This window comes from Cynara cardunculus (genome assembly GCF_001531365.2).
Source record: "Cynara cardunculus var. scolymus isolate 2C chromosome LG 7, CcrdV1, whole genome shotgun sequence".
Lineage (NCBI taxonomy): Eukaryota > Viridiplantae > Streptophyta > Magnoliopsida > Asterales > Asteraceae > Cynara > Cynara cardunculus.
In genome coordinates, this window is record NC_037534.1 from 8,813,769 (window position 1) to 8,823,795 (window position 10,027).

The window sequence follows — 10,027 nt, forward strand, 5'->3', positions numbered from 1 at the left end:
TATCTTTATTTTTACTATTAAAACGAACTTTTATTCCTTTTTCCCGTGGACGATACTCGGTATTTTTACCACTCTATTACTTGTAAAAGACGATAGTGGGTTGATAAGTGTATACTTGCACTAGTCTCCATTTGTTAGCAGTCTGAGAGATTTATTCTATATAAATCTCGTAAAACTAAGTCCAGGAACGAAATCTGTCTTTTTAAACAAATGGACGATGAGGCTGTTCCTAACGCGTGGGAAAGGTTCAAAGAGCTGTTGAGAAAATGCTCACACCATGGCATTCCGTACTGTATTCAACTTGAGACGTTTTACAATGGGTTAAATCCCATGGCAAAACAAATGTTCGATGCGACTGCGGGCGAAACCTTTACAGCCATGACCTATAATGAGGGATATGAAATCCTAGAAAAAAATTTGGCAAACAATGGGCATTGGGCCGACCCACATGCTCAATCACAGAAGAAGACTGCTGGGATACCTATGATGTTATATCGGTCAGAATACGAAATATCGGTCAGGACCGATATTCGATGTATCGGTTATATCGGTGATATATCGGTCCAAAATAGCGGTTAACATAATATTTCATAGAATTATATATATAATATGCATTAATTAGAGTTTAGAAATATAGTTTCAAAATTAAAACATCACATCATCTAAAGTGTTCAAAAACGAGCTAATCGCAAGCAATAGGTTCGGCATCCGAGTCAACATCATCCAATACATTCACTTCTTCGTTTAGGTTAGCTTCCCAATCTTTCTCTTCTTCCCCTTCATCTCCAACATGATGATGATCATCATCATCTCTATAGCGCTCCCTTTTACTTCTTGTACTTGGTCCAACTTCTTCATTACCTCTCATTGCTTCTCGTACATCCGACCAAAGGAGGCCATCTCTTGCATCCACAAACTCTTGGAGCTCAACGTCGGTTGGAACCACCCAATCATCATTTTCTTCAACATCTCTCAAGAAAATAGGATTTGAAGACTTGCTATCCTTAAAAGATTTGTAGCGCCTCTCCAATCTTTTGTTATATTGAATGAAGACAAGATCATTCAACTTCTTTTGCAAAAGGCAATTTCTCTTCTTAGAGTGCAACTGAAATGATAATTGAGAAGAGAGACCGAAAAAAGAACTAGGTGTCATGAAGTCTGAAGTTGTGAGAAGAAGTCGAAGTCGTGAGAAGAAGTCGAAGTCGAAGTTGTGATTAATTAGGTGTCATGAAGTCGTAAATATAAAAGAAAGAAGAAGACCGTTGTGGAGGCAGACTAATTTCAGACCTAATTTAAGTTACCAAGCCCAAAAACCTAGGCCCGTGAAATAACAAAAGCCCAAATATTTGAACCCTAAAAAATCGATATATCGGTCCGATATATACATCAAAATATCGCTAAAAATAAGGAAAAATCGGAAAATATCGCCGATAATATCGGGGACGATATTTTGACTGATATTTATGCACCGATATTTTCTTTAGGAGCGATATCTGATATATCACCGATATATCGATGATATATCACGATATTAACAGCATAGTGGGATACATGATGTAGATGCATAAACTGCATTAACAGCTCAGCTTACCTCCATGACCAACATGCTGAAAAATTTAACTTCTGGTCAGGGAGGACAGCAAGCTGCTAATACACCTATTCCAACAGTCCTATATGTGCAATGTGTGTGCTGTGGTGGGGATCATTCTTATGAACATTGTACTCATAATTCTGAATCAGTAAATTATGTTCATAATAGAGCTAATCCATATTCCAACAATTATAATGTCAGTTGGAGACAACACCCGAACTTTTACTGGAACAATCCAAGTTTGAATCCACCAGTCCATAAACAACAAGGAACTTCTAATTTCCAACCGCAACATCATGGAAACAGTTCTAACTCTCAGACTCACCAACAAAGTTTTCAGAATTCACAACCACTTTTTCAGACCAAACCTCCTCCACAGACAGAATCATCTTCTTTGGAAGCAATGATTAAAGGACTTTTTGCACATGCACAAGCACAAAATCAAGCTTTGATAAATCAACAAAGTGCGGCCATCAAGAATTTAGAGACTCAAGTCAGTCAACTTACGTTTAACCAGAACAATCGAGCCCTTGGTACCTTGCCCAGTAATACAGAGGTCCCTAGAGACCTAGTTAAGGAACATGTGAAAGTAGTGACTCTTAGGAGTGGGAAGGAGTTGAAAGAAAAAGTACAAAATGATAGTACACCCAATTTGACAGAAGCTGATGCTACAGCATTGGTTTATGTCAAAGAAAGACCGGTCCGACCCTTAGAGAAGCAGGCATTGGAGACCACCACTTCTGTCCCCCCTAGATCAGACTACCCATTACTCTTTCCTGAGGATGCTTTAAAAAAATTAGAAGAAACTGAGGTTTTAGAGACTCCTAAGCTTGATGCTAAGATTCCATCTAAACCTCCAAAGTGCACCACAAAGACCAAGGCATTCAAGACCCATCTTGCTCAACACCTCCAATCAAGAATGTGATAAAACTAGTCCCTCCTTATGTTCCCTACCCCCAAAGGTTGAGGAATCAAAAAGAGAAACTACACTTTAAGAAATTCGTGGATGTGTTCAAAGAATTGCACATCAACATCCCACTTGTTGAGGCAATTGAGCAAATGCCTAGTTATGCTAAGTTTTTGAAGGACATCCTAAGCAAGAAGAAGAAGTTGACTGAATACGAGACTGTAGCCCTTACCAAAGGATGTAGTGCACTTTTGACCAATAGCATACCCCTAAGCTAAAAGATCCAGGGAGTTTTACCATTCTTTGTTCAATAGGAGGGAAAGAGATAGGGAAAGCCCTATGTGACTTAGGAGCTAGTATCAACCTTATGCCCTTGTCTGTTTTCAACACCTTAGGCATAGGAGAGGTTAGACCCACCACAGTCACACTCCAATTGGCCAAAAAGTCCATAGCATACCCTAAGGGGAAGATTGAAGATGTGTTGGTTGACAAGTTCCTATTTCCGGCAGAATTTATCATTCTAGACTTTGAGGCAGATAAGGACATTCTTATTATCTTAGGGAGACCATTTCTAGCCACTGGAAGAACTTTAATAGACGTCCAAAAAGGAGAGTTGACCATGAGACTCCAAGACCAAAAAGTCACATTTAATGTCTTCAACTCTCTAAAGTACCCTGATTACTTGGAAGAGTGTTCAAGAATATCTGAAATAGAGAAGATGTGTTTTGAAGGAGGAATTCATAAGAACCTTAAGTTGGAAGGAGAATGTGATGAGGAAATAGAAGAATATGTTGAGGAAATACAGGAAATAGGAACTGATGTTGTCCTAGTGGATGCTGCAACATTTGAGCTGCTAGAAAATAGTGAGCAAAAAGACTTCACCCCGTCCATTGAATCACCACCTGAATTGGAGTTAAAGCAACTCCCATCCCATCTAAAATATGTTTTTCTAGGAGAAGAGGGCAAATTGCCTGTCATTATCTCATCTACCCTAGAATTGCATCAAGAAAAGAAACTTGTGGATATGTTGAAATTGCACAAAAAGGCCTTAGGATGGACCATTGCTGACCTTAAAGGGATTAGTCCCTCTATTTGTCAACATAAGATCATCCTAGAAGATAAAAATTTCACATCCATAGAACCTCAAAGAAGGCTGAATCCTGTCATGAAAGAGGTAGTCAAAAAGGAGATTTTAAAATGGTTAGATGCCAGAATTATTTTCCCGATAGCCAGTAGTTCTTGGGTTAGTCCGGTCCAGTGTGTTTAAAAAAAGGGAGGGTTCACTGTCATAACAAATGATAAAAATGAACTTATACCCACTAGAGTTGTATCCGGTTGGAGAATATGCATGGACTATAGAAGACTAAACAAGGGTACCCAAAAATACCATTTTCCTCTACCTTTTATTGACCAAATGTTGGACAGGTTAGCCGGCAAGGAGTACTATTATTTCTTGGATGGATATTTAGGGTACAATCAAATAGCCATTTCTCCTGAAGACCAACATAAAACCACTTTTACTTGTCCTTATGGCACCTTTGCTTTCAGAAGAATGCCATTCGGACTGTGTAATGCTCCTGCCACCTTTCAGAGGTGTACGATGTCCATATTTTCGGATATGCTTGAAAAATCCATTGAAATATTTATGGATGATTTTTCTGTATATGGGTCATCATTTGACAACTATTTGGAAAATTTGAAAAAAAGTTTGGAAAGGTGTGAGGAGACAGAATTGGTCCTAAATTGGGAGAAATGTCACTTCATGGTCAAGGAAGGAATTGTTCGTGGGCACTTAATTTCAAAAAGAGGGGTTGAGGTAGATAAGGCAAAGCTTGAAGTAATTAAAAAAGTACCCGAACCTACCACTGTTAAGGGAATTTGAAGCTTTTTGGGTCATGCCGGATTTTATAGAAGGTTTATCAAAGATTTTTCAAAAATTTTAGAACCTCTCTGTTTACTCCTACAACATGACCAAAAATTTGATTTTAATGGTGAATGCAAAAATGCATTCAAAACTTTGAAAAAAGCCTTGGTTACCGCACCAGTGGTAGTTACCCCTGATTGGAACAAACCTTTCGAGATCATGTGTGACGCGAGTGATTGGGCGGTAGGTGCTGTGCTAGGACAAAGGAAAGACAAGGTGTTTCATTCAGTTTACTACGCAAGTAAGATTTTGAATGAGGCACAAATTAATTATACCACAACTGAGAAGGAATTATTAGCCATGGTTTTTGCTTTTGAGAGATTTAGGTCCTACTTGATGGGAACAAAGGTAATTGTGCATACCGATCACTCAACCATCAAGTACCTAATCTCAAAGAAAGATGCAAAACCAAGGTTAATAAGATGGGTGCTTTTATTGCAAGAATTTGACTTAGAGATACTGGATATGAAGGGAGTAGAGAATCAAGTAACAGACCATTTGTCTAGGTTGGAAGAACCTGAGAAAAGAGGAATGGACATTAGTGATACTTTTTCGGATGAAAGAATCCTCATGATTGACCAACCAAAAACACCATGGTTTGCGGATTTAGCAAATTTCTTGGTCTGTGGAATAAAACCTTCTGATTACACATGCCACATGTTAAAAAAATTCTTTCATGATGCTAAATCTTATCTTTGGGATGAACGATTTTTGTTTAGACTTGGTGTAGATCAGATTCTAAGAAGATGCGACCCTGAATCTGAAGTGGCAGCAATCCTGCAGCATTGCCATCATGCACCATACGGAGGCCATTTTGGAGGCCAAAGGACTGCAACCAAGGTCCTACAGTCCGGTTTTTATTGGCCAACCATTTTTAAAGACTCCCACAATTTTGCACAAAGGTGCAACGAATGTCAAAGAAGTGGCTCCATTTCCAAAAGAAATGAAATGCCATTAAATGGGATACTTGAAGTTGAATTATTTGATGTATGGGAATAGACTTCATGAGTTCTTTCCCTTCATCAAATAATTGCCAGTACATTCTTGTGGCTGTAGACTACGTATCCAAATGGGTGGAAGTCATGGCATGTGTGTCAAATGATGCCAAAACTGTGGTTAAGTTCCTCCAAAAACAAATTTTCACACGATTCGGTACCCCTAGAGCACTAATTAGTGACGAGGGTACCCACTTTGTGAATAATTTGTTAAAAGGAGTTCTTGAAAAATACAACATTAACCATAGAATTGCCACGGCTTATCACCCACAAACTAATGGTTTGGCAGAGCTCTCTAATAGGGAAATCAAAAGCATTTTGGAAAAAGTGGTCAAACCCAATAGGAAGGATTGGGCATTCAAATTAGACGATGCTTTATGGGCATACAAAACCGCTTTTAAAACACCAATTGGTATGTCTCCATATAAGCTAGTATATGGAAAAGCCTGTCATCTACCTCTAGAACTTGAGCACAAAGCATATTGGGCTATCAAAGAGATCAATATGTCTTTGGATGAAGCCGGAAAGAAAAGAAAGTTACAACTGTGTGAAATGGAGGAACAAAGACAAATGTCTTATGAGAATGCCAAGCTTTATAAGGAAAAGACAAAAAGGTGGCATGATAATAGAATCCATCACCAGGAGTTGAAAGAAGGACAAAAAGTCCTCTTATTTAACTCTAGGTTGAAACTATTCCCGGGAAAACTCAAGTCTAGGTGGTCCAGACCCTTTGTCATTCATAAAGTTTACTCTTATGGAGCGGTTGACCTGATTAATCCGGAGGACAACACGGTGTTTAAAGTGAATGTGCAACGAGTTAAGGCATTTCATGATGTTGTAGCATTCCCAGAGCATTGCTCTGAGAATTGAGCCACACTTTAAATAAATGTGTTTTGTGGACTTTTCAAAGTCCAGTGGTGTTTGTACATATATTTCCTTTTTATAACTATGTATTAGAGCAGTTATGTTTTATTAGTTTGTTAGTGTGCATGTTAATTTTGAAAAGGTTGTGAGAAAAGTTGATGCTTTGTTGATGCTGTAGCATTCCTGTCCAGATTTCACATGTGAAGTTAGGTGAAAAATTTGAGAAAATCAAGGGAAGTACAGTGACATCAGCAGCCGCCTGGAAAATCAGAAAATAATTTTGTCAGCCTATTCTTTTCAGTTTTTGTCTCCCATACAAACACTACCCACTCCCTCCATAATTATAAGCTTCCTTAACCTCCAAATAACCACTTTATCCACTGGTTCTTCACTTAACCGTCAATTTTCAAAAGAAAAAGGAGGGGACTTAATTGAGAAGAGACACTTCATCTTCCCAAGAACCATCATCACCGTCGCCACTCATTGCCGGCCTCTCCATCAAACATCTCTTCTTCATTAGTCACTTACACTCAAAGAGCATCCTCATTTTATCACCCTCTCTAACCTACACTACTGTTCTATTGAAACAATCATGGCCCGATCAAAAAGGCCGGTCATCCGAGACCCAACACCACCATCGGTGCGAAGAAGTAACCGTCGGCGAGCCGTTGCCTCAACATCACGACGGACGACCGAGCCTGAGTGGGTGGACCTCGTCGCCAACAACCCATCATCATCTCCCCCCGCTTCGCCATCATCGCCCAGACCATGGCTAGTCACACTGCTCATCGCCGATTCCTCACCTAGGGCTAAGCAAACAACGAGGCCTCCAGCCATCGACGCCCCTCCATTCTCACCACCTGCCGTCACCGACACCCCTGCTCCTACCCCAACCATTCAGCCGGCGAGTGAAAACCCTAACTTGGATAATAAGGTAACCACTGTTTCAAGCCCTAATCTGGTAGAAGGACTTACGGCCTCTGACTCTTCTGAAGAAGAAGAGGATTTCGTGCACCAATCACCATCCACACCCATGTATTTTAATGAAAAATTACTCCTTTTAACTTGGCCTGATCACGACACTACTCACGAATCCATGGCTCTTAATGATTCCATCCCTCATACTGTTGAGGAAGAGCATATTGAATTTGATCTTGGTGCACAATATGTTGGGGAAGAACCCACTGAGTCTCCAACAATAGAAATGGATTTGGAAGCCAACCATAGGTGTATAACAGCCATACCCACAAAGAAGAGAAAGTGGTTAGGAAGGGTGTTTGCAACCAGGTCTAAGGTTGTGGAAAAACAGCCCCCTAGAAAGAGAGCCAAACGTACACCTGCGCCTTCTGTCCAATTAAGGCACACAGCCTTTGTGCCACGAAAATCATCCCGAAAGGGATCATCAAGGCAGTCCGAGACAGCCGCTCCATCTGGGGTAAAATCGAAGCCTAAGCCCAAAACCATTACGAGGCCCCAGATGCCTTTCGATGGTTTCAGTTCAGAAAAAGCACAAGAAATGTTTGACAAGTTCAAAAATAAGAAAGTGTTGCCCGACAAAGGATTTGATCAAAGGAGCATCGAGGAATTTGGCTTTATACGCGAGGTGATCAACAAGCATAGGTGGCAAACATTGTGAGAGGTAAAGAACTCTTTTAACTTGACGTTGATTAAAGAGTTTTACGCGGAGGCGTGTGTTTATAGTACCACCAAACTCAAAGTAAGGGGTGTTAAGGTAAGATTTTCGGCTAAGGCCATAAACAAACTTTTAGGCCTATCACCCCCGAGAAAAACTGAGTATGGTACCTTCTCTCTAAAAGCTTCCCATGCTAAATTAGAGGAGATTGGTAGGGAGTTAGGAAAGCCCAGAGCCACATGGGACTCCCACAACAATTACATGCTGAGATCTTTTAGGGCTTCCAACTTGACTCCCAATGCGAATGTATGGATGAATTTTAGTCAACACTCTCTCCACCCAACAACTCATGATAGCTCCATTTCGGTTGAGAGAGTCATTTTACTATATTGTGTGGTTATGGGAAAATCAGTTGATGTGGGGGAAGTTATTAAAAAGGCCATCCTCTATTGTGCGAGGAGGAATCAAGGGAAATTATTTTCCCGGGCCAACTTAACAAATTGTTGTTGCAAGCGGGGGTGCCTCGTTATATAGATGACTTAGTGATCAAGGAGAGTGAGGAGAAGTGGTCAATCGATATGAAGGCAGTATCACGGCTAAGAGAGAGAGAGGTGACCGAGGAAGGGAGCATACGGGGATGACAAGGATTATGGAAGATTTGTTCACGCAGGGCAGCAATCTGATGGACTGTTTGATGGACCATCGGGCTGAAATGGTAGAGAAGATTGATGGGATGCAAGCTGAGTTGATGGAGCCGTTAAAGGCATGTGAAAGAAAGGCAAAGAAGAAGTTTTAGAAGTTAAAAGAGGAGCTGGAAGAAAAAGCTGGTGGTAAGATCAACATGCTGCAAAAGAGGTTGAAGCATTACAAGGCGAAAAATGAAAGGCTGAATGCTGAGATCAACGCAGGCACAACAGCCGCAGCTGTCCGGAGCACACAGTCTACTCCTTCGGAGTAGGGCAGGTTCTACCACGTACTTTAGTCTCCATATTTTATTTCTTTGAGTCGGGAATAGTTTTTAAATAGTCTTTTAGCCTTATTTTTTTATGCATGATCACTTGAGTTGAGTTATGTTGCACATGAGTTCATAGCTTGAATAATTCTTCGGATTACTAGTTATTCACCCAAATCACTTTGTTCAAAACTAGAACTAGCAAACCACTTTTTGGGAAAATACTTTGATCACACATCTCACAATAGGAAATGATATAGGCCTTCTTTTCTATACCCATTTTAAGCCACTTGTACCCTTTCAAACACTATCTACCCCATAAAGCTCCAATGAGGACATTGTCAAATTTAAGTTTGGGGGATGAATTTATATAAGGACATAAAGTCAATACCAAATAGCAAAGCTCTAATTTGACTCCTTTTCATAAAAGGGTTTGGAAAAACACAAATAAAAGTCCCATAGGGGCTATGTGTTTCAAAATAGCACAATAAAAGTTCCATAGAAACTATGTGCACACTCCAATCAAAAGAGGTCAAAGTGCCCAAAAATTTGAAAAAATTCATATGTGGAGTATAAAAGGAAAAAGGCAATGGGAGAAAAGAAACGCCAAAGAAAGTAAACCCTTTAAGCCCTATGGATCCTAATTATGTGAGTGTGTTTGAGCTAACGGAAATAAGGGAATGCTAGCCTATGGTTCACATAAAATGATTTGGTTTTGAATAACTCATCTTGGATTTATGAAAGGCTATGAACCTTATGTTGGGCATAACTCTTGTTGGGTTGGCACTTAATGCCTTGATCATGCAAATTCTTGTATAAATTGAGTCTTTTTATTTGTCTTTTGGTTGCTTGGGGACAAGCAACAGTTTAAGTTTGGGGGTGTGATATGTGTTGAGAACTCAACACATAATGCATCCATTTTACGTCTTTTTAGTCAAAATTAGTTTCCTTTCATTCCCACTATGAGTCATTTTGATTTATTTCTTTATACCTTTGTTATGGAGCTAAAATATTGTGGTTAAACTTGTTGGGACACAAAGATACAAGCTAACAGAGAATTTTTGCTAAAACAGCCTGATRCTACARCATTGCAGCARCAACCACCTGATACRTGCACGGTTTTGCKAGGGCTTAAYGATTAAGCTGCTGACTTTTGGATGC

At 39.9% G+C, this 10,027-nt stretch overlaps 1 non-coding gene across 1 annotated transcript; it reads right to left on the minus strand.

Annotated features, from left to right (window-relative positions):
- Positions 1-177: 177 nt before the first annotated feature.
- LOC112516061 lies at positions 178-284 on the minus strand. The gene has a single exon (XR_003069580.1). It is a non-coding gene; the product is annotated as a small nucleolar RNA R71 (small nucleolar RNA).
- Between the last annotated feature and the right edge of the window lie 9,743 nt (positions 285-10,027).